The sequence below is a fragment of the Lynx rufus genome, unplaced genomic scaffold, assembly GCF_022079265.1.
Source record: "Lynx rufus isolate CCGP_SWC_20201006 ecotype Redwood Valley unplaced genomic scaffold, mLynRuf1.p SCAF_22, whole genome shotgun sequence".
NCBI lineage: Eukaryota > Metazoa > Chordata > Mammalia > Carnivora > Felidae > Lynx > Lynx rufus.
The window spans coordinates 1238052-1263594 of NW_025814837.1; positions in this window are offsets into that span (position 1 = coordinate 1238052).

Genomic DNA, 25543 nt, shown 5'->3' on the forward strand with positions numbered 1-25543 from the left:
CTGAACAGCACCCAGCCTTTGAGTGTGTTTCATAGTCTCCTGAAGCTGAGTCTCTGTATATGGTGTTTTTCCACCCAAACCATCTTGTCCCTCTTCTCTACTCATTCTTTAGGTGTCTAGTTAATGGTCACCTTCTCCAGGAAGCCTTTCCTAGACCACTGAGACTAGGTTGGCTGCTCTTCCCTCATAAGTAATCCTTGTTAAGTTTTACCACTACAGCTGTCCAGTTTCATTTCATCCCCACTGGATTATATGTTCCTTGAAAGAGGAGACCATTCTCACCATTATATCGTCAGCATCTACACAGACCGTGACACATAGACAACACCTAAAACATACTTTTGAATAAATGAATGCAGCCACAGTGGTCTGTGTCTCACAAGCTGCAGAAAGCATGTGAGGCTGGAGTATTAACCTCCCAGAGGGAGAATTTACCTCTTTATGGCTGTTGAGGTTTAGGAGTACCTAGGTATATTGTTTGTAATGACAAACACAAGACTCCACAAGGACTCCATAAGACTCCACAAGGACTAAGGATCAGGGAGAGGCTTTTAATTTAGTAAATATTTAAAATAGCTATTATTTGTAGGCCTCTGCATAGAACTGATCCCACTGTATATTTATGTTATGTATAATTACGTGCCAATATCATTTGTTAGAAATAATGTTTGGTGCAGGCTTATTAGATGATGTACATATACACTATTGAATCCCCTGGAATGATAAAAAGAAAAGGCTATTTGGTCATTCTTTCTAGAACTATTAGATTTTGGAAATGCTAGATGACACTGTACAGGAGCTCTTGTGTAGATTGTTTACGTAACTGCTCATGTAGCCCCACATGGCAGTTGTCATTCTCCTTGGCTGGCAGTAAACTTATCGTCACTTAGAGGAAACTAATCTGGATAGGTAATGACAGGGATAAATAAAGTCATTTTGTAGATGTGCAACTGTGGTCGTTAAAAATAAAGCAGACCCTTCTCAGGGGGCTGCTAACCTTGCCAGCTAGTTGACATTGTTCAGATCAGAGGACACTCAGCCTGTGTCTGAACAGAGAGGAAAAGCAGCAGGATTTCCAAACAAATGTTTTCTCACTGGCCCTCTCCCACCCCTCCCCAAACGTCCCGTTTTACATTTTACTTGAGTTTATTAGCAGCAGTAGAGCTGATTTGCAAAGGAAATAAAATGGTGCCAGAAGTGGGGTCCAGCCTCCTGGTTTTTAGAAGCAAAGTGTGGGACGTTCAACAGACATGTACATTGAAATAACCTAATAACATTTCTGCCCTTTCTCTCAGCTTATCTCTTGTCTCTGTCCCCTCCCCTTTTAGTGAATATTTGGTCCCTAGAGACACTTCCAGATGTACAAAATGCTTTGTCCTTGTTTGTTGGTAAAGTCACTCCAGAAAGTGGCACTGACAGGAGGGTCAAGGATTGGTTTCTTTTCACAGAGATTCTAAATGAGCACATAGACACACATGCAAAAAGTAGGATTTATGCCTCTGAATATGGCTTGTAAGGAGGGAGTAAACCTCCTGAATTTAGCAATCAAATTTGTTAAGGCTTCTCTAAAGCCTAAACTTCCAATTAACAAGCAAATCATCATCAGACAGCCAGTGAATGGCAAATTCATTCCATTCAACATCTTTTCAAAAGTGGATTTTGTGCACTTATCTCCATGAAAACCCAGCAGGAAGATTTTCCCTGGGAGTGCTCCTACATCTGCCTGTTTTTAATGACGGTAATGGCAAGCAATATTCTACAATTACTTTGGCGATCTCATTTCAAGCATGCAAATCATATTATTGAAGAGCCCAGCAAAAGCCATTTGTTCCTTGGAATCACCAGATAAGTTCTGTAGGGTGAGCAAATGCTGCTTGGAGAAGGCCAGGCCCTTCTGTCACGTAACCTCAGCTGCACAGTGGTAGAATTTGCCTGCCAAGGTCACAAAAGACAACCTAAATACAGACATCAAAGGGGAAATGAAACAAGATTTCATTCTAAAGTGAAGGAGTCCTTCTTTTCACTCCATTTGTGAAAGATTAGCTTGTAACTCCTTTACTTAATTAAAAATAACATCATTAAAAGAAAAAACACTGGCTGTTGGTAAAGTTCATGAAGTCAAAGCCAAGGCCCTGCTCAAGAGTGAGGACTGTTTTATGTACAGCATGGTCCTGATGCCTTTTCCATTTTTTTTCCTACCTTCTAGCTTACTCATCTGAGCTGTAATATAGTCAGTCTTTTATACATGTATTTAGAAGCAACATAAATGGGATAAGGAAATGATCACAATATAGTATCATTTAGAAGTGATAAAATTCATATAACAAATAACATATGCAGAGTTCACGGGGGAAGAGGGAGAAAGAGAAACCAACAGAGTGACTCCTCTTAACTAGTTCACAATTGTAAATTGGGAGGGAATGCCCTTTAGGCTGGGATGATCAGGGATGATGTTGTGCAGAGGTGGGAATCGAGTCTTAATGGAGAGATAAAATTTCAATAAGTGATGAGGACTATGAAGGTAATATTCTAGACCAGAGAAATTGTGATGCATGCCATAGAGGGGAGAAACCAACTTATCTTTAAAAAGTGATGTAGAGACTAGAAGGGAGTCATTGCAGATACCACTGCAATAGGAAAATAGAGGCCTAGGTGCAAGGCCACTGTTAGTGCCCCCAGACTGTTAAGGAACCTTTTGTAAGAGATAGGTTTTTTTTTTTTTTAAATGTTTGTTTATTTTTTGAGACAGAGAGAGACAGAACATGAACAGGGGAGGGGCAGAGAGAGAGGGAGACACAGAATCCAAAGCAGGCTCCAGGCTCCAAGCTGTCAGCACAGAGCCCAACGCAGGGCTCAAACTCATGGACTGTGAGATCATGACCTGAGCCTAAGTTGGATGCTTAACCAACTGAGCCACCCAGGCGCCCCAATAGGTAGGTGTTTCTTATCCAGTTTTGTCCACTTTGGACACCAGGATCTTGGTTCCAGTCATGAGGAAGTATCCTATTATTTCAGATAGCTCCTTTTAATACCTCTTGGAAGGTTCTTTAACTTGAGACCTCTAAGAACACACACAGGTTAGGCTGAGACCAACAGAACATACACTATGATATGTCAGCTTTCTTAGTGCACTATTTATTTCAGCTAGGCAGAGAAGGATATAATGAACTATACCTTGAATGTAACGTGGTTGTGATATTCATTTCTAGTTACCTCACCTGGAAGGAGTTAGCGAGAAGCTTTAGCCTGTTACCATTATGACATTTTTTTCTGTTTAGATCCAGTGTGAATTTTTCAGTATTCAAATTCTGCTAATCCTTTTCTGAGACATTGTCCCATGGTAGTTTATGCTGGGTGTACTTTTCTTATATTGGGGCTTTTGTCCCATAGGCAGGCAATATCAATTGCAGCATAGGAAAAAAAACGCTCAAACTTTTCTTCAGGCATAGCAAGGCTCAAGAGGCTTTGGTTCCAAAAAGAAGGAGGTTTGGTTCCTTTGAGATGTGTTGGACGAATGTTTGATATTAGAATGTGTCCTCTTTTGTTTGTGAGGTTCTGTGGTTCATTGTTGAGTCCTCTGTCCTGCATGCCTTGGATTCTTTAGGCAAAAATCTATTTAATCTGTTCATGGGTGGAAATGAGGGGGGGTGTTCGTATTTGCCTTTTTGTAAAAAGAGTAATTCACAGATCAGAGTGATAATGGATCAGAGTTGATAATGGATTTCAAATGTGGATAGCACTGTGCATCCTATGAAACTCTACTAGAAACTCCCTTGGAGTAAGAAGCTCAGAACCATGTGTGTTTAATTCTTTGAATCCCTCTTCTTTGAGCAAAAAATTAAGTATTTGTTGACTTGAATGGTATTTTCATCTAAGGAGTTGGGAACTTTTCTAGAAGACAATGGAGGGATTTCTTGTACTTTTTAAGTATTTGTCTATAAGCACTGGACAACTTGTAAGAATAACAACACACATTGCTAACACTTAAATAGCACTTACTAGACCCTACTATACCATCTCATTTAATCCTTACAACAACCTTGTGAAATAGATATTAATATCCCCATTTTAGATGAGGAAAGCAAAATACAGAGAGGTTCAGTTCTTTCCAAATGTCACATACAGAAACAAATTCAGAATCTCTAGCTCTAGAGTTAATGCCATATATATATATATATACACACACACACATATATATATATATTTCAATCACTTCCTATAACTATATATACATACATATGTGTGTGTGTATATATATATATATATATATATATATATATATAGTTATAGGAGGTGATTGAAACAATGATAGGAAGTGATGATGGTTCACATATTTGCTTTTTCCTTAAGAAACTACATGTTATAACCTAATAACCCAGTAATTGTTGTAGAGGCTTTGCTTTTAGGAGATAGGGCTGTTGGTGTTACTCTATGGCACTGTGTCAGCATATCAACCTTGCTGACAGCTTGGCCACCACGACTGTCCCCAGACACATTAGAATTGCTTACAGCATCTGTCTTCTTGGTCTTTGAGCACCTGAGTTACATTCTGAGTGGTCATAAAAGAGTCATAGAGAGAGTCCTTTAGTCATCACCCATAACTGAGCTGCCACATTTTAAGATGTAGGGAGTCAGGGGAAATGTTGATTCTGTTCTCCTGAAAGCAAGTTCAAACAACCCACTTTCCTACCTTGCTCTCCTATCCCTTTATTCTATGAGTTTTAATTGAAATTCTTCAAAGTCTCTGAGGGTTAGGAATGAAAGATTTTGGCCGTAGGAAGAAGGTAACTATGGAGGTATAAGAGTAAATATTCTTGTTTTACTTTTCCCTTCTTTTCAAGACTTAGAACAAAAGGAGTCCTTTTCATTAGAAATTACATCCTAGTTGAGAAGATAAGAGAATCTGAAATGCTTAAGAACTCTGCCTGTGCTCTAGAAGTCACTTATTTTTGTCTTGAACAGCAATCAGTAAATATGAGTCAAAATCAAAAAGAGAGTACAACAGGTTGATGACCATAGACACACCATCTATTAGCATAGGCCAGTCAAGCCATAGAACAAAATGAAGCACAGTTGGGTAGACAAGTGACCAAGCAGTAGGCACTAACCCAACAAATAGAATGCTCAACATTAAATTCTTACAAAAGGATTTCAAGATAGTGGCTTAAAGCTTCTCAGTGGCTGCTTTGGGAAATGATCAAGTTGGAAGAACATCATCCTTTCCTTCTCTAATGCTGAACTTTTGACTGCTTGGCATTAATTTTATTTTGACACAGTATGCATGTTTTAATTGTCCTTTCTTCTTTGCTCTGATGCTACTTTCATTTGGCAGGAGTGGCCAGAGGATGACCTGGCTTTTTAGTCTTCTGTTAGGCTGGGGAATGATAGTCTGTTATCTGAAGCTATGGAGATACAGAATTCAGGGGAAGGTGCAGAGGGGAAAGCCAAGAAGGAACCAATGTTACTAAACTAGAAAGGAGAGTTTCAATAAGTTGCCAAACTGAGGAGCTAGAAGTAGATATTGAGAGCCAGAGTATAGGGTAAAGGAGGCAAGCAAGTCTGAAAGCAGACTTGGGTGATGGCCAGGAAATGGATTTCTGTCTATAGCTAGCTGGCCTTTGCCTGACTGCTGTGTGGGGAAGGGGAGGAGATGTGCTGGTAATTTTAAAGAGCTGGGGAAGGGAGAAATATTTCTCTCAAACTGATCCCCATTACTTACATTTCCATATCTTGTATTATTCATTTGACTTTTATTATTTATTATATTGTTTATAATTAGTTGTGTTTTATATGTTCATCTCTTGATTCCCTACTCTTTAGTAAGCTCTTAGAGGGCAGGAATCTTCTTTGTATTCCACATACTTCTGAAGATTGTCTTCAACATCTCAAGAATTCAGTGAATACTTGTGATGAATTGATCAAGACAGGTCATTAGGACTTGCTGCTATGGGCTATCCCTTGCTGCTTTGAACAGATGGTGGTAGTTTTGTCCACTTCATATGGACATAGTATAAGAACAGGAACTGTTCCAAACATGCCTAGGAGACGAGCCAGTGGAACTTGGACTCTACATTATGGTCACCTCAGATCACAGTGGTCCATTCACAAAAGGGAACTACACGTATTACTTCTATAGCACTGAAAAGGCAGACTACTAAAAGGTCCTTTTAGTCTGTTATCTTTCCAATTTGATGATACATCTTTAAACGTAAACCCATCTAATTAACAGTGTTTTTGTGGCTACCCAAAATCTATACCTCATTTTTCTGATCAAATCGGAATCATGAAGTAGATAATTTCAGCCCAAAAGTCCATTATTTAGGGTAATTTTTTCAATTTATTTATTATTATGCTATTAACTAGATAATTGCCTTATCTCCATGGAGTTTTTTGAAATCTTTACTAAATATATCAGCCCATACTGATCTCTTTCTGATCTGATCTTAGGTAATTCATATTACTTAAGTCCCTCATTTTGGTATTTTATTATATGTAATTGCATCTGCAGTACATTTTTAACTTGTATGCTATAGTAGATGGCAGGTGCTACATTATGTATCTATTTTATATCCCCAGAATCACTTAGATCAAATCAGAGATCAGATACTGTAAGTGTTCAATGCATAGTTTTTGAATGAAAATAAATAGTAAACAGTGAGTCCTTACATGTGTTTGAAGCCTATGCTGAATTAGTTGAGTCTTCTTATTTGATTGCAAGCTCCTCCAGGGCTCTCCATGTATTCAGGATATAATTTTCCTTAATTCCAAAGCAGTATCATTCAAGCATTATTTGTTTAATACATATTCATGGCCTATAATGACCATGGTTTGAAATGAGGGAGTATGTAAAGACAGCACATTGAGTATAATAAATAAATAATAAAACAGCAACCTCCAAGTAGGGTGTCTTGGGCTCATTGCCCTTTAACATTAAGTTAAAAAATGGAGGATACAGAGCTCAGGAAATGGTAATGGACTGAGGGGACCTCTTGGCAGTAGGTGCCAATTCACATGTATCAAGTCTTTACTTTCTGATGACTGCCTCATGGTATAAAAAGAGTTTATGTCCAACTCCTAGCTAGGGTGTGTGTACGTGTGGGGTCAGGGTGGGATATGTCATGGCCATCTTTTTAAAGCCGACTTCCTAAATATCACCACTAAATTTGTTGCCACTTCTCAGAACCCAGTTAGGATTTCTATGAAACTATTACTATATAATACAAGTATGGATGTTATGCATTTCCACCTATTGATATGTTCTCCAATTATGTATGTGGAAGCCCTGAGGGAAGAATTATTGTGTTCTCTAGGATGAAGTTTGTGCTCATTACATGTCAATACCTTACTGATTGCCTCAGCCAAAATGACTGTTTCAGTAGAAATCTATGTGGTCCATGAGAGTCTGCATAGAGACTAAAGTGTTAATAAAATTAGAACTCTTCTCTCCTTTAATTTCTACTTCATTCCCTCACTCAGTTGTAGACTTCTTGACTAGCTTGCTCTGCCTCCCTAAAGTGTTTTGAGGCAGATATTAGAGGCAACTGCTTATTCTTAAAATCCAAACTTTTCTACATCTCCTAGAGGTGGTTCAGCAAGTTCAGTAAGTTAGTACCAGATCATCGGGGGCCTAGCTTCTCCCAAATGTGGCCATTGTTATCTTTCCACTTATCTAGGGTGAAGATCTTCAGCTCCCCAAACTGTCAACCTGATACTTTTTAGCAACATTGATGAAAGCCACCAAACAACAATGATAAGCCCCTAAAATAGATTCACAGGGTTTGTGGTGGCTAAGAGCTGGGTTTGCTAAAAATAAAGCTGCTTCTGCTCCCTCCATCATCTTTTTTCTGCTAGACTATAATTAAAGTCCACATCTGAAATTCTTATTGAGTGGCAAAGTCCCATGAGTGATTGGCATCTGGCTTCCAAAAATATTCCGCAAAGAACAGTGTTCTCAGTGGCACATCTGACAGGCTTGGCTCACTTTCATTGCTCTTGGCTTCCCGATGAGTGGCAAACCAATGGATGAACAGGAAGATTGCTTCAGTCCAATATCAGTCAATCAGTTGGTTCTTCCATCAATGACTTAAAGCAATTTTCTGTGCCTACCCTTACTTACCCCACACTGGCACATGAGAGAAGACTGATAGGAGAAAAATCAGCTTCACTAATTGGAACACTTTTTGCCTTACCAGTGCTGGGAAAGAGGGACCCAGCTTACTAGAGAAAATGTGGTTCCCTGGCGAGATGGAGAATTGCACTTGCCTGCTGGTCCAAATAGCATTAGTTTTTTTTGCATAGAAATTCCACCCAATTAAAAGACTTTTTTTATTTGAACCTGAGATTTGTGGTCTCCCTGGAAGGGAGAGATTAGCTTTAGGGAGGAGAGTAAAAGCCTTTCCCATCACCTTGTTTTTTCACGCTTGTGTTATTTGCATGAAAACTAGACAATGTGTGATTGCACATGGGTTACTCCTCGTAGCATCCTAAATAAGAATATGTTGGACAATGAGAGTCAATTTTTCCTCTGAGCAGTCAAATAAACCTAATCATATGAATATACAATGAGATAAAACACCAATCTTGCACCGAAAGGTTTTATGATTTTAAGTAGACTTGTGCTAAACTCTTATCATAATTGTAATTAGAAAGAGCAGGCCAGTTTCCTGCTGCTTGAGCTCACTTTGACATGTGAACAGTATGAGGTTAGATGCCTGAGCTGAATTCTTGATTTGCAGTGGTTTAGAATTGCTGTTTGCTATGTTGCATGTACAGAGGTCGCATAAAGTAATGTTAACTCTGCTGAAAACAAATATATTATCTTCCTATATTCTCTAGAGACAGCCAGTATTTCTATCTGTAGTGTGCAAAATTGTTAGTATACATTATGTTAAATAATGGAATGGCCTAACAAAGGAGAGCTAGATATATAAGAATTATAACCTTAGGACAGAGACAAGATCCGAATGTTTTGTGATGCATGTGATCCATCTGCTGGGATGGGCAGCTGATAACATGAATTTTTGAAATTAATCAAACCTATTTCCTAGGTCTTTATCACTGTGTTTCAAGGGGAGAGAAACAAAACAACAATAAGAAAACAAAACAAAGGTGAAATAAAGCAACAGTCCTGATGGGGAAAGAGTTACAGAGATGACTTCAGGAGTAAGCAGAAAGAGTAAAATGTCAGAGATGTTTTCTGCAGAAAGAATTGATAAGCTAATACGTATCGACAATTTATGCTTCAGTCACATTTTTTGGTAAGGTGTAAACTACTTGAAATTTTGAAACTTTTAAGCTATTTGAAACTTGTTACAGACGTAACATCTATAGATGTGTAATACTTGACACAGGTGCCAAAGGCATATAGACTTGCTTATTATTGCAAAGCCCATTTATCTACACTTAGATCAGAAAGATGAATGTTGGAGCTGGAAAGGCATCTCACATATGTTGTAGTAGTGACCAAAGAAGGTTAAGAGATGGGCATAAAGTCCCAAAGCTAATTATGGAAGATAGAGACTAGAATTTTCGTCCTTTGAATATGTACAGTTCAAGCGTACTTTCTGAAGTAGACAATCCTTAGAAGTGTGGCATTGAATAGAATATGAAAAAGAGATGCCTCACCCACTTTGCATTAGTACCATAAGGTACCACCATAGGTGCACTGGGGCAGAGATGTGTTGAAGCTGGATTGTTTTTATTAGAGTCTAAGCTCACTAGAATCGACGAATACATTTTCAGGAATTTTGTCAATTTATTGGAAGCTTAAAATCAGCCATGGTGGGAAATGCTGGAATCTACCATCCTGGAGGTAAAACAGTTATCAGAGTGTTGTTGACTAGAAGTATATTTAGGAAAGGAGGAATTTTAAGTAATAAAGACCAATGCCTGGAATGAAAGTTCCATGTGTGCTGGTGTGTAAGTATACCAAACTAATGCTATATGCCAACAGCTTTTTTAAAATGAAAGAAACACTCAGTGAATTCCATTTCTTTAGCATATGCTCATAAAAATAGAGATGAATAAAGCAATGTTAGTACTATAGAGGTGAACTCATTCTGGAGATGAAGAGAGATGATTTCAGTTCTTCATGTTAAAGGACAAACATGTCAGTCTTTATTAAAGCAGATTAGGAAGGAATTCTGAGAAAAATTTCCCAAAGTGGAAAGTTCATCCCTGGACAGCTCTTGGTTTTTTTGTCAATGGGAATGATATTTACAGAATGAATGTATTTTAGAGCTGTCTGGAGAGATAAGATCTTAAGATATTCTAAAATAGAGAAAATCATCACCTGTTTTAAAGATGGTGGGATATTCATTGGTGAGCTGGAGCTGGCATGTAATGACTCAAGAGGCTGAATGTGCACAGACATCTTTTAATGTGCAAATTTGTACTCTGTGACATCACTTTGGAAGCTCAAAGTCAGCCATAATGAGACTATTTACACCACGGAAACTGACAAACAGTACAGATAATACAGATAAGGGTCCCCCCCTCCACTTTTCCTACAACAACGTTAAAACATTTACCAGAGCATCATCATATATTATAATACCCTAAATACACTAAAGCCATAGACAGTAGTCAAAATTTTATTCAGAAGGCCTTTTCTTTTAATATTATTTTTTTAAAATAACTTTAGCTAAATATTTAATTGCGAACTAGAAACATGACAACAATTGGCCTGTGAGTGAGAACCTTATAGGAGAATGAGGGAATTCTCTCACCTACAGATACAAATGTTAAAATAGTTAAGACCAAAGTGGAAAATTGGACTAAGTTTTAGTCACCCATCATTTAACGTATTTTAAGGCCAACAAGCTATCTACAAATATTATAGGTGCTTCAGGGAATACAAACTATGTACAAGTTTGACCTTAGTGAGCTTAGACTCTATGCAGACAAAACCCAAACAGATAAAAACGTGGAGAAGAGTGACCAACTCTTAAAGGGACACAAAGTAGGTATAGTAGGGATTGAGATGGAAAAAGAGCTGAGAATTGGGTAGAACTATCAGACTGGTATACACAGTGGAAGACTGAAGTAGAATCTTAAAGGAAGAGCAGTCTTTGAATAATGCTTGGGGCATGGAGAGACAATTACAGACATAATCAGGGGTCCATGTGAGCGAAAAGTCTGCAGGAGTGAGTGCTGCATGTTAACAGACTTTTCTGGCAAGAGTGGAGGGGGTAACTGGGAAATATTGCAGACAGAATAGGATACAGAAAAAGGTCAGAAGGATGGGAGAAGGAGAAGGAGAGAGGAGAGAAAGTAGGTACGAAGTAAAGCAAAAGAAGAGAAGCAGACAGGATCAGTTAGTCAAAACAGGGCATTATGTGAAATAGTCCTTATGTGTATCACATAGGTTAATTATTAGTACATTTCTGAGGGCAAACACTGCTCTCGTTTCACAGAAGGAGTAAACCAAGGCTGAACCAGACAAACTCTCTAAAAATTGCAGAGTTACCAAGAGTAGAACCTGGAATATAGTTCAGCTCCTCTGACTCTAGGACATGGGCTCTTGCCACAAGACCACATACTCTGGCATCTGGATTCTTGAAAACTCCAGCAGTTACCCTACAATATTGCTTTAGTTAAGTACCATTCTGAAAAGGAAAAACATCACATTCAGGAACACAGGAGGTTGAACTAGCTGTACCCCTGGCAAATAAACATTTAACAAATGGCTTGATTGAGTATGGAAACAGCCTTCCATGTCTGGGTGAAGGTTAAAGTTGACAAAGGAGCATCACTTCATATCTAACTGAAAAGACACCCAGGGTGAATGGCTATATGTTACAAAGGGAAAGAGGTTATAGTCATTGAAATGGAAGGAGACAGAAGATTCAACTAAAAGGAAATACTGAATCCTGAGCATTTATTATGAACTGCACCTCTAAATCTTTCCCAAATGGCAGAATTACTGCAAGTTAGCTCACCGGGGAACCAAGGATACTTTTGACAGATCTACACAATCCCCTGGTAAAGATAAATGGGGTGTAATTTAAGTAGTCCCAAACTTTTCTGCAAGCTTCAAGATCACTGCACATTGTTGGATCTATTCATAATGGCCTGGACTGTATCCCAAAAATACCAGTGGGAGAGACACAAGCGGACTGGCTAGGCTAGAAAAGGAAAATGAAGCCATTTGGACTTGGCTGAGGCTATAGATGGTCTGACAGTTTGCAATTTATAATTTTTTTTTTTTTAGCCCTTTAACATTCTTTATCTGCCTTTATTTGCTCAACAGCCCTTTTGCTGAAGTTCACGCTTAGCTTACCACATTCGGTGAAGCACACAGCAGTGGACAGGGGAATTTAATCTAGAAATCAGCCTGACTTGTCTTCACAATGTATTTTAGCTTCCAATACTGTGCTATGAGGATGCATAAGCAAGAGCCCTGTCTGGGTCAGGTGGCCTGAGAGCCCCGCCAGCATCCCTAACAATGCCTTTTAGGCAATGCTGTCAAGCAGACTCCCGTCTCCTTAACTGACAGCGATGAGCATTTTAATAAAATGAGGTTCTGGTTGTTTTGAAGCATGAAGCCTAGTAGAAAGGAGAATCTGATCAGCTTTCGCCATGCCTTTCATAATTGTGAATCCTTCCATCTGACTGCCAGTGATTCTGCTTCCCAGACATTCAGAATAGATCATCCTCACTTCGAGCTGTCTCAGACGCATTGCTTGGGATTCTTTCAACCTGCCCTGTAGCTTTCAGGTGGTAAGATGGCAGGCGTCCAGTCCCTCTGAAGAAAAAAGCTTCATTGTTCATTGTGCCACTGTATCTTCCAACCCTTTTTGTTATATCCCTGGAACCTATTTGCTTTTTAACTGCTGCCACATACTGGGAAAACATCTTTATTGAGTGGTCCTCAATGCTGTAGCTTGAGTCCCTTTCATCAGGGGGCCTGCAAGTCCCAAGCTGAGATGAAAAGTCGGAATGTTTCTGTCTACCTGGTTATCTTTGTGTCACACCAATTTGAATGTCATTGGTCTTTGTGCTGCTTTGTTGCTAAAATTTTGTTGGAATCATCACCATCTTCCCAGAAGGCATAATTCAATACCACTGGCATATATTCTCAAATTAGAATTCCCCCTGGTTCTAAATTCATGTGTCACATTAATAGTATTCTATGAGAGAGTATTTTCCAATATAACAAGGAAATTTTGGGTCAAACATACCGCAAGAAGGGATTCTTGTTCATGTTGCCGGAAAACCCCGACAATCTCTCTCCTGTATTGCCTTCTTTTTTTTCCCCTTCAATGTATGAAAGAGCTTGATTTCTCCTGACTCTAGCTGAATCTAGATTCTAACCATACTGTCACTCAATATATATCTTCAGCATACATTTTCAAAGTATGCCTGATTCTGGTAATATCAAAAACATATCAGTCATTCTTACCTTAGATGAGTTTATTTAATTACATTCTTTCCCTCCTGGTATACAGAAGGGACCAGATACACCAAGGAGTACAATTAATTATGTGGGACAGGGAAAAAGGGAAATTAGGAGGAAAGCAAAAAGTGACTTTTGAGCAAGTAACTCTGAGGAAGACAAACCTGGTTAAACAAAGGGCTCTTCTCTACAAAAAAGGACTATGAGTATAATGAATCCTTGGAAAAATATGGTGATGTGTTCACTAGATGGTGGAAGAGCTATGTGGAGGCACGAGTTACCCCAAACTCGTTTTTTAAATGATCGGGTTGGAAGAGGACTATGGACATTCAGGATACCTTAATTTAATTGATCCAACAAATTTATTTCACCCTGTTCTTTCTCCCTTGTGTACTAGTCCCAGGAAAACATTACCAACTTGATACACACACACACACACACACACACACACACACACACACCCCACTCGGCCACTTTGTTCAGGATTAAACCTGCTCTTCTTTCAAATTCTGTTTTCTGTGTTCCTTAGCTACCCACCCATAGACAAGACACAGGCCTCATTCTTATCAAATGTCTCTTATTTTGCAGATATAACCTATCAACATGTTTGGTACAGACTGAGGGCAGTGAGAGTACAAGCTGAGCTGGGGAGTAATTCTGATTCAATTGCAACTCCTGGGGGACACCTCATGGAAAAGACTCCTCCTGTGTCATTTTATCTGCAAATAGCAACTATCTCAGTATTCCTTTTCTGAACTTAAGCAGTTCAGGGGTTGACACCATACTTTATGCTTTTAATTCTTAGAACAGTGCCCTGCAGAGTAGTGATAAAAACTAATATTTATTGGCTGATTGCTATATGTCAGACTTAGGGCTGAATGTGTTTTGAGAACTATCTCATTTAAGTCTCACTGTAGCCCTATGACATATGTACTGTTATTATCCCCATGTGACAGATGTGAACACAGACCTGGAACAGTTAAGTGACCTGCCATAAGTCTTAATTCCTCATGAATGAACACCAGAATTAAATTCATATTTGTCTGATAATGAATAACTCCTGGGTTTACAAAGAAAACAATTCTAGCAATTCCTGAGACTGAGACTTTGGGGAAACCAGAAACCCATGAAGTTATACATTTATAAGTCTATAAATGTATAGTCCCTGAAGCCTTCCTTCTAGAATCTAGCCCTACCCTAGCTATTCAGTGTATCTCCCCATTTCCAAGTAGAGGTACTCTGAGCCCATCCAGCTAATCTTGCACTGTGTTTAATGGTTTATTATTCTCCCCTATGCATTCCCAGTCCTTTATACTCCTCAGGATCATACTGCAGAACCCCATAACAGTTTAGGTTGAAGATCTGGTTATTTTGGGTTGTAGTGTCTGTGCCAGACCTTACTATCTGCCTAATTCTATTTGCCTCTTCTAACCTGCTTTCCTGATCTAAAAATGAAAGTAATGATAGTGTCTGTCTCACAGGCATCGTGAGGATTAAATGAGATAAAGCACTTAGAACAAAGTCTGGTATGTATAAAGTGCTCAGTAAATAATAATAATAATAATAATAATAATAATAATAAGATATTATCCTTATTGTTATAGTATTTATGTCAGATCATCTTCATCACTTTCTTTCTTGAACTTTCTCAAAGCCATTACTATAGTAGCAATTACATTTTACATGTGTACTATTTTACTTAATCAACTAGTGACATATACCTGCTTGATGACAAGGAGTTGTCATATACAAAATTTCTGAGGCTACAAAATTCCTGCCCTCACCAAAGCTCTAACCAGAATATGTCTGGCCAGTAGCACTCTGGCCCCCAGCTAGGTGTGTATTCTGTTGAAGTCCTGAGTCATCTGCAGGTAGGCAGAGAACATATATGACAGTCACCAGATGTCAAAGGGAAAATCATCCTTGCCTTAAGCTTAAATTTCACTCATATGATGATTAGTGTTTGTATCTTGCTCGCTTGGTTTCCTAGATTCAAAATATTCAAAATATATATTTATTTTGACCATGCGCTTGGTTATTCCTTTATGCCTTTGAAGATGTGAATTTTGGCCTTCAGACTTTAAGTTGCTTATGATAACATATCACAGTGGCCTTCAGACTTTAAGTTGCTTATGATAACATATCACAGATGCCAAGCGGTACATTTGCCCTTGACCCTATTCACTTTGAAAAGCTGCAGTGGCAAGTAGTGGGAGAAGACTCTGCACCCTCTGTTAAGTACTTTTTGTCATTTTTTAAAATATAAATTCAATTTTTTTTGGTATGTTTATTTATTTTTGAGAGAGAGAGAGAGAGACAGAGCATGAGTGGGGGAGGGGCAGAGAGAGACGGAGACACAGAATCCTAAGCAGGCTCCAGGCTCTGAGCTGTCAGCACAGAGCCCGACACGGGGCTCAAACTCACAAGCCGTGAGATCATGACCTGAGCCGAAGTCAGATGCTAAACCGACTGAGCCACCCAGGTGCCCTAATCATGTTTTTTTTTGTTTTGTTTTGTTTTGTTTTGTTTTTTTAACAGCATGTGTCTGCTTTCAAGAAATTTCTAGTTAGATTATGTAAAAACATGTCTTTGTGCAGTAAATTTAATCTCTTCCTAGCTTCTTGCTTCTGACAACTTGAAATAAATACTTTGACTAAACACCTTGCCCTGAGTGTCTGTTAAACTAAGTTATCTCAGCCGAAAAGGAGGAAAGGGAGCCAGAAATTGCATTCATTGAGCAACTCCCTCCTTCTGTTCTCTGGGATTTACCTTCTCAAACTCCAGAAATAGGAGAATTTTCATGGAAATTTATAGGTGGTGTTTACAGGGGTGGTAATGAGGATATATAATTCATCTGACACTTAAATAAATATTGAAAACTATTAGCACCTTTATAGGAATATATAATGATGTATTAGATATCTGTTATACCCCAAGTTTGATCTGCTGTAAGTGAAAATGTGCCCTCTGCTAATGGAAATGTTAAAAAGACTTGAAGACTAGCTTTCTGTATTCCAGTATAGTAGAGAGAATAGAAGCATCATGAAACTGTATTTTAAAAAGTAACTGACAAGTGAAACAAGAGATAAGATAAATCTGAGACAATGTAGGGAATTCAAAGTAAAGAAATTACTTTGAGTGGAAGAGAACAAAGATAATGATATTTAAACACACATACACAAAATGTAATTGCCAAAGTCTCTATTGAGACTTGGCAGGGCAAGATTTATGAATGGAAGGGCATAATTTGTTCTTCAGATAGTTTAATAGGTAGAGAAGAGAAAAAGTTTTACAGCTTCAAAATATCTATAACTGAAAAATCAATGAAAACGGGGTAGTGGATGTGGTGGGAAGCATTTGAACTCAGATAAGAGGAATTAGACACACAAGCGGTGATGTAGCAGGCGTATGCTTCAGAATTCATGCAGAGGGAAGATGTGGACACTGCTTTTCAAATACAGATCACAGAATGTCTATATTAGGGATGGGATACTTCTATGTACAGAAGAACTAATTTTGCTAAAAGTAAAAGCTACATACTTAAAAAACCTTCTGCCCATTTGATTTTCATCATATTCTAGACTATTTTTGATTTTTTAAAAAGTGATAGGAACCTTGGGACAAGTGATCCAAGCATACTGGAATTCAGAATAAAGAGTAAGAAAAGACAATACTGAATTAGAGGTGCTCACTGTGGTAAGGCAAGAAGCTAAAGGCATACCAGGATTGCTTGGATGTCATTGTAAAACATGCATATGTTCCTCACCCATAACTGATGATGTATCGGAATCGCTGGGGTGTCAAAGGGTGGGGAAAGGACCCTGAGGATGGGGTCAATCACTCATAGAGAATCCACAGTGCCAGATCTTCCTCTGTCACTGACTGGGGCCACTGCAAGTGCTTGCCCAAGGCAACTCTGTTTTAATTTTTTTTTTTTAACATTTATTTATTTTTGAGACAGAGCATGAACAGGGGAGGGGCAGAGAGAGAGGGAGACACAGAATCCGAAACAGGCTCCAGGCTCTGAGCTGTCAGCACAGAGCCCGACGTGGGGCTGGAACTCACGGACTGCGAGATCATGACCTGAGCCGAAGTCAGACGCTTAACTGACGGTGCCACCCAGGCGCCCCAGGGCAACTCTGTTTTAGATTCCCTGTGTGACAAACCTCTGACTCTTAAAAAAAAAAAAAAAAAAAAGCAACAATGTCAGCTAGAGACTTGTTAGATTCTTATTGGTAGTAAAAGTTGGGACAGTTCACTTTTGGGACTCTAGATACCCCTAGGCTTTTCGTTTGACCCATTCCAGAGGAGAAGGGACCTCAAGGCTGAAATACTGGTTTCCTTGCTCTGGAGGTGTGTCGAGTCTCTGGCCAACCCTCTCTGTTTGACCATAGTGGTAACCTGACTTTGTGGAACTGTTTATGCCAGTTATAGGAGAGATGTGACCCTCTGTGGAAAAGGAGCTCATTTGGGCAGAGGGTTGACTCACTAGGCTTTGAACATGTGGCCTTTGAGTTGCTTGTGGAACAGTTAGTCAGATATGGCATTGGATAATATTGCCAAGGAAGAGAATCAAAGGCAAGGATAAGTAGAGGAAGAAGAGCTATAGTTGTTGTGGGTGGTGGAGTATCAAGATGTGGAGGAAGCAGAGACAAAGAAAAAAAAAGATCAGGTAAGAAAGAAGGAGATCTGTAAGGTAGAGAAGAAGTCTCTTCACACTATGGGTTAAACACCATTAGATTGGTATTGAGGCAGTTGTGTGGCTAAAGAGGGGATGGGAGAGTCTGAAAAATAAATTCAGATTATATATTCAGAGCATGAATAGTCATTTAGAGAAAATTTGACTATGCTGGTTTTAAAATCAGATGAAGTCAAAGATTAAAAGAACAGAAGAAAGCAGTACATGACTAAGAGGAAATGCAACAGAGAACCTTGAAACTATAAAAAAATATTTCAAGAAATCTCAGTCCCAGCTAAACTGGGGCTCACAGAAATAATACTAAAAACATAGTACTGAGGATTTTTAGTGCTATATACAAATCAAGAGTAAGGAAAGAGCTAGTGTGTAATGTTGGGGACAAGAACACAAAGGTAGATAGCAAAAAGCAGATAGCAAAAAGAAGACAACTTTGGCTCTGCTTCTACTTTACTTTTACACATTTGCACCAACATAATGATTCTTCATCCTTTCGGCTGAAGGCTTCATTGTAGTGAAATGAGTCACTGTCATTGCTTTGTTGTAATCCACACCTCATCATTGTATGATTCTGTATGTACAGATGTTTTTACTAGTAGAAATGTATGGATGTATCATTAAATCTATAGGTATTCAGTATCTTTGGGGTACGTTTTTTCAGATCCTTACAGATAAAGGTCAGTAAATTGATAACAGCTCAAGGTCACCAACACTGCAATAACTTGAGTATTGCTTTGACCTTCATGAATATGTATCATACTCATTTTATGCTTAATTTTTCTTTTTCTTTTTTTACATTTAAGAACTAAAACCCAGGAAAAAAAAACCAAATTCCTTATTTTAGTCTGAATGTGATCTGAAGTTAGTTAACCTTGGAAAGAAGGTAGAAATGAAGACAAACTTTCCTTCTGGCCTCCTGATGCTACTGTGTGAATTGATGGATCCCTCAAGGATGAATGCGACACCATGACAAGTGTGGAGGGAAAAGTTATGCTGAAGCTGACATTCACAGGGTGTATTAATTATAAATATCCATCTCCCTAGTGATCATGTACTTTTTTTTCCCCAGGAAGCAAACCGACCAAGAATTTTACTTTTGATGGAAAGGAAGAATGTTTGGAGTTCTTGTTAAGTTTCAATACCTTTAAGTGAAATTCATCTTCACATTAACTTTAGAGACCTGTAAATCTCAGACTTAAGTATAAAAGTTGTTGGGGGCAGGTCAGGAATGCACATTTTCCTTTTCTCATGGCATTGCAGAAAACTTGGACTGACCCTTAAATCCAATTACTATGAATGGGAAAAAGTTGGACTTTATTTCTGAGGCTGAAGGGCACAGAATTTCTTTGGCTATGATCAAGATTTTCCTTTCTGTTAAGTTGCCAGAGAAGTGTTCCTTTGTTTAAATCTTGGGTGCTGAATGTATTTATGATTGTGATGCCAAAAAGAGAAAGGAAAGTTGGCTGGGAGTGGTCATTAGTATCTCTGTAAGGCAAAACTTCAGAAAAAAAAAAAAAAGGCGGGCTTGTGATCACCAACCAAAGAAGGGGAACACCTCCTGCATATCTAGAAACCATGGTCAGCTACTTTCTAAAGAAAAACAAATATATCTGGGAAAATCACTCCATTTGACTGTCATGTTTTGGCCCACGATGTAAAAAGAAAATAGTGTTGACAGTATGTTCACAAGGAAGTGCTATGGCGACAAACTACATATATATTTATTCAGTCTTATACTATTTGCTGATATGCAGACACAGCATTAGACAGCCTGTCTGGCTAATTCAGGTCAAACTTGATGCATTTTCTCAGCAGGTTCTTTTGCGTGCGTTAAGTTCAGCCAACATTTCACCTGCACGCACATATTTTGGTTCTCCTGATTTCCATATCCACTGAGGGCTCTGAAATTATGTCATTTTACTAAGTTGATCCTTTATTCCCCAAGTGGACTTTTGTTGCTACTTCTGTTGCTGTTACTGTTTTCCTCCAGGTGGCCTCACAAGAGCAAAAGGGCAGATTTTTCTTAATTTGGGCATGAACTTTTTTTCTTATCTGAAGCTTCTTTATAACCCTTTTCCATTTTCAATGAAAGCAATTATCTTAGTGAACAAGCATATGCAAAAATGTTTGAGAGGTAGGCCAGGAAGATATTTCTGTCTTTTTAAACCAGCCACTTTTTATGTGTTTTCTGTTTCTTGGGATGAACATAATCAAACCATGTGGAGTTTTCTAAAACGATAAATCATCATTTTAAAGTCGCATAGTCCCTATTCTCTAACATTTTATCCAGTTGCCCATCATTTACTCATAGTACTTAATTTTCTTCCTTTACACTATAAATTTGATTATGTTCAGAAGCTCAGGAGCTATTTTCTTTTAGTCAAATGTTTTCCTACTGGAAAATGTCACCATGTAGATAAGTCACAATAAGATCAACTCATGAATATGCACAGGGCATATTTTGAGTACTGTATCACTCATTTAATGCTCTTTTACTGGCTAGATCACCCATATTCTTGATTACTTTCCCCCATTAAATCCTTAATTGCTATTTAGACCAGGCAATTTTTCATAGGAATTCTTGTCCATTCTAGTGTCCTGGTATTGCCAGTTGATATTACATATGACATATAATTCCCTCTCACTCTTGAAATTTATGTATGACTCATTTCTTGCTTTGCTTTTCAAGTCAGGATGTTTTAATTAAAAAAAAAAAATCATTGGCCATAATTTTCCAAAAGAGAAAACTTCTGTTTTCTGTTGCCCTTGGAAAACAGATCCTCATATAGAAGCTCTCTAACATTCCCCCTTCACAAAAAGAACTAGTTAGTATAATCACTCAAAATTCCTCATTTCTCTATTCAAAACAAATTATTTTGCACTTGGATTTTTGTTATACTTGGTGCTAGACATATACATGCACCATGTTGAGCTGCTTTTACTCTTTAGGAAGTCCTAGAAGCTAGTACACTTCTTTCTCATTGAAATATGTCCCTAACTGCGCCTGGGTGGCTCAGTCAGTTAAGCATCCAACTTCAGCTCAGGTCACGATCTCGCGGTCTGTGAGTTCGAGCCCCACGTCGGGCTCTGGGCTGATGGCTCAGAGCCTGGAGCCTGCTTCAGATTCTGTGTCTCCCTCTCTCTCTGTCCCTCCCCCGTTCATGCTCTGTCTCTCTCTGTCTCAAAAATAAATAAAAAACGTTAAATAAATTTATAAAAAAAGAAATATATCCCTAACCAACTACCCTCTCACACTTTTGCTCTGTGGTTTCCTGCTAAGTAGTTACTGAAGATGTAAAATTTCTTTTTCACGTGTCTGAATAAATACAATATCATGCAAATCTGTTTTTGTTTAGGTTTTGGCTGATGTTTTGGAGAAGTATGCAACCTTGAGGAACCTTGGCTGTGTCAATACAGGTAATACTCAATAGAGTTGAACTTGACTATAAACTTCCTGATTAATGGGAAATTTAATTTTTCATATTAAGTTTGAGGTATAGAATTTTCAGTATTTGGTCTGTTTTGATCCACGAAAATATGGTTAAAGTTTATATTTTGACCTGCCTTGGAGTATTTGAATTAGTGTATACATATGATTTTGTTTACTTGACTATTTTAGAATTATTACATATTCCATTCCCTCTGTATCTGGTTTTAATTCTTTTCATTTTAAGTTCTGGGGGACAGTCTCTCCTACATTGTTTAGCAGTCTGGATCATTCTGGTCCAGTGGGCCAGTCATGCCTAGATACTCAATGATGTAATTAGGGGGAATGTCTGTTGCAGTATACTGAGCTAACTGCCTTATTACATATTAACAATGAAAATATCCCAAGAGAGATAATTAATTACATAATTATATACTTCATTTTCACTTTTATGGGAATAGGGGTACATGAGGTCATTGGACAATAGCAGTTTTGGAGTCAAACAGACCTGGGATTTGGCCCTGGTTCTACCAGTTCTTTGATATATATGTCTTTGAGCTAGACTCAGTCTCTTCATGCCTCAGTTTTCTCATCTGTCAAACATGGATAATAATACTGATAGATTAGGGTTAACCTGTTCAAGCCTGATCAATTACCAAGTGGTTGGCTGCCTTCACAGCTTCATGGGAACCAATTATGGACAAGCCATATGGCAAGGCTTAGATCCCAACATCCCCATCCCCATATCCATCATGCCATGTGAGGGGCTGGTGTTTCTCAACCAAGAGTGCTGGCATGTTTGATCCTGCCACTAAGTTGACACATTATGTCACTGTAATTACAAGACGTGGACCCCCAACCACACTAGAGGAGGGGGACTTGTTCTCTGTCGAATCATAAGCACTAAGTTTCCAGAAAAGGACTGAAGCTAGAATTCTGCCATGTCTTATTTCGGTTTGTATCCTGGCTGTCAATGATGGCAGCAGAGAGGCATGCCTAATCATGTAGTTTGTAGAAAACAGTCCAAAGGTTGGGTCCCTCTTCCAGCCCTGTTAAGTTTCTTCAGGCTTTCTAGAACGCAGTGTGGAAAAACAAATATACATACCTGCTTCTGCTCATGTCTCTATGATTTTTCCCCAAAGAAAGATGCTCCAGCAGTTTAGAACAAAATCTTAATTATCCAAAGTCACGTTCTTTAGTGCTTAAATTAATCAGATAATTGCTCAATTATCCACTTTGTTTTGTCTGTGTAGATATCCTGGCTCAAGTCCATTAACCAACTAATGTACACCAAAGATGAGAAAATTAGGAGATTGTGCCTATGTTGATATTTCTGTTTTCCACCCAGTGGTTTGTCTGTATCATTGATGTCTGCTGTCCTCATTAGCAGTTATCAAATCAAAGTAATGTTCATTGCAACCAGAAGATAAGTTAAGTAGGTATTTACTCTTTGGTTGTCAGCTTGAAGAAGCATTGTTTCTATATTGGAGGAAGAAAGGTAAATGTCCCCTTTAATACTAGAAGAAAGATATTGCAGATAAGAAAATCTCAACTTTTGGTGAGAATTTAAGGATTTGAGCCTTGCTACAAGTACTCAGAATGAAATGTATCTTAGGGTTTTGTTTCTGGTGAGCCCCATGTTGTTCTCTCTTGGCCAGAATTAATGATGTCTTTTTCTCACTGGGATCACCTGTACCTAGTTCCTGAGATAGTCTGGACCCCCAGATATCAGTGACTTTAGCTGACTCATTTGTGACACCTATTTCCTAGTGTTCTGATATGCTAGGTAACCTATAAGATGATGAGCTCTTTTTTTTTTTTTTACATGGCAATCATTTTCATTTCTGGGACTGTAACTCTGTTTTCAACTCTAGCTTGTCTAGGTTTGCCTGCCCTGTTACATAGGGGAATCTTGTGTACAGCATAGCATAATAAAATGATCATGGGCTTTGGAGTCAGAATCCAGAATTACAAGTTGAATTATCTTGGGCAAGTTATTTAACTTCCTTGATCATTATGTTCCTTATTTGTAAAATATGATACCCATCTCACATTCTTTGAGAGTTAAATGGGTTTAAAGACAAAATGGAGCAAGTACAGAGCTTAGCATCTTTGGGCATTGTGTTACTGGCATGGTCTTGCAACAATGGATTTATTAATTTGGAACCATATCTCCGTAGTTTCTAAATTACTTGGATTCTTGCCATAATGTCTACTGTTTTACCCCCTTCAGCTCTGGCCTCTTTGGCTATTGAATACTTTATTTCTGGTTTAGTGTCTACAACATATTTGGATACTGAACAAAGAGATAGTGTGGATGGGGGGGTAGATGGACAAATGGAAGGATTCCTGACCAAATCCAATCTATAGTTTACTTTCCCTATAGAACACAGCCCTTTAGACTTCTGACTCTGACTATTCTCAGAAAGACCAGAATTTCCAATTAATTAATTCCCCCATGTCCCTGTGCTACTTTGTTGCCTGAACTGTTCCTGGTATTCCACTGTCCCGAGACAGTGTAGACTATGACATACCATGGGAATTTTCTGAAGGTTAAGACAGTCCTCTATTTCTAACTGCAAAAGACCAGCAACGTAGACATTGCATGATTATCTTTTTTTTTTTAAGTTTTTAATGTTTATTTATTTCTGGGAGAGAGAGAGAGACAGAGTGTGAACAGGGGAAGGACAGAGAGAGAGGGAGACACAGAATTCGAAGCAGGCTCCAGGCTCCGAGCTGTGAGTACAGAGCTGGACATGGGGCTCGAACCCATGAATGCTGAAATCATGACTTGAGCCGAAGTTGGAGGCTCAACTGGCTGAACCACCCAGGCACCCCTACAATGCATGATTATCTTGGTTAGAGAAATTGTTTTTTAAGAAAATGACCATTGTTAAGACACCTAGTCCTTTTGACTAGCTAGTGTCCCCTAAGACAAACCTAAAAAGCAGGCCACAGGAGCAACTTTAAAATATGAGCAAATGAACTTGATAAACTATACTATGACAGCACACAAAACAGCACACTATTCCCCTTAGAATACCTAAACGTTATAAGAAGCGAAGAGGATGTAAACATAGGATATTCTGAAATTTTAATGTCTTGAACCATGTCATAATGTTATTCTTATTTGCTACTTTGCAGTCAAGAACAGAGGGATTTTATTATTCCATGTCCTTTATGTAAAAAGAACAGTTGTGTTTAGGTGTTATTATTGTCACTCTTGGTTATAACAATTGTGGCAGGTATCTTAAGAGATAGGCTATGTCAGAGAGCTTTACCTTGGGTGAGACTTTTTTTTTTTCCAGTTGCCTACAAATGGGAGGATAGTGATAAATGGCCTGAAAGGGGTTTCACTTCTGGTTGTACCCATGAAGTAGTAAACTTAGAAACCAGCATAACTAATATGTGATTACTTTTTATTGAGATATAATTTATATACCACAAAATTCACCCATTTAAAGTATATATTTTTTTAATACATTTAAAAAATTTTAATACATTTATAGTTTGTACAGAACACTCTCTAATTATAGAACATTTTCATCACCCTAACAAGAAATCGTGTAATCTATTTTCTATCTGTATGGATTTGCCTATTATGAACATTTCATATAAATGTAATCACACATTCTATGTACTTTTATACTGACTCTTTTTATAACTTAGCATAATGCTTTCAAGGTTCATCCATGTTGTAGCATGTATCGGTACTTATTTCATTTTTATTGAAAAATATTCCATTATATGGATATACCACATTTTGTTTATCCATTCATCAATTGATAGACACTTGAGTTGTTTCCACAATTTGGTTATTATGGATAGTGCATTTGTATACATTTTTGTACGTAAACATATTTTTAAATTTCTTGGGTATATACCTCAGAGTGGAATTCCTGGGTTATGTACTAACTCTGTGTTTACCTTTTAAAGTAACTGCCAAACTATTTTCCAAGGTGGCTGCACTTACATTCCCTCCAGCAGTGAAGGAGTGCTCCAACTTCTCTACATCCTCACTAAC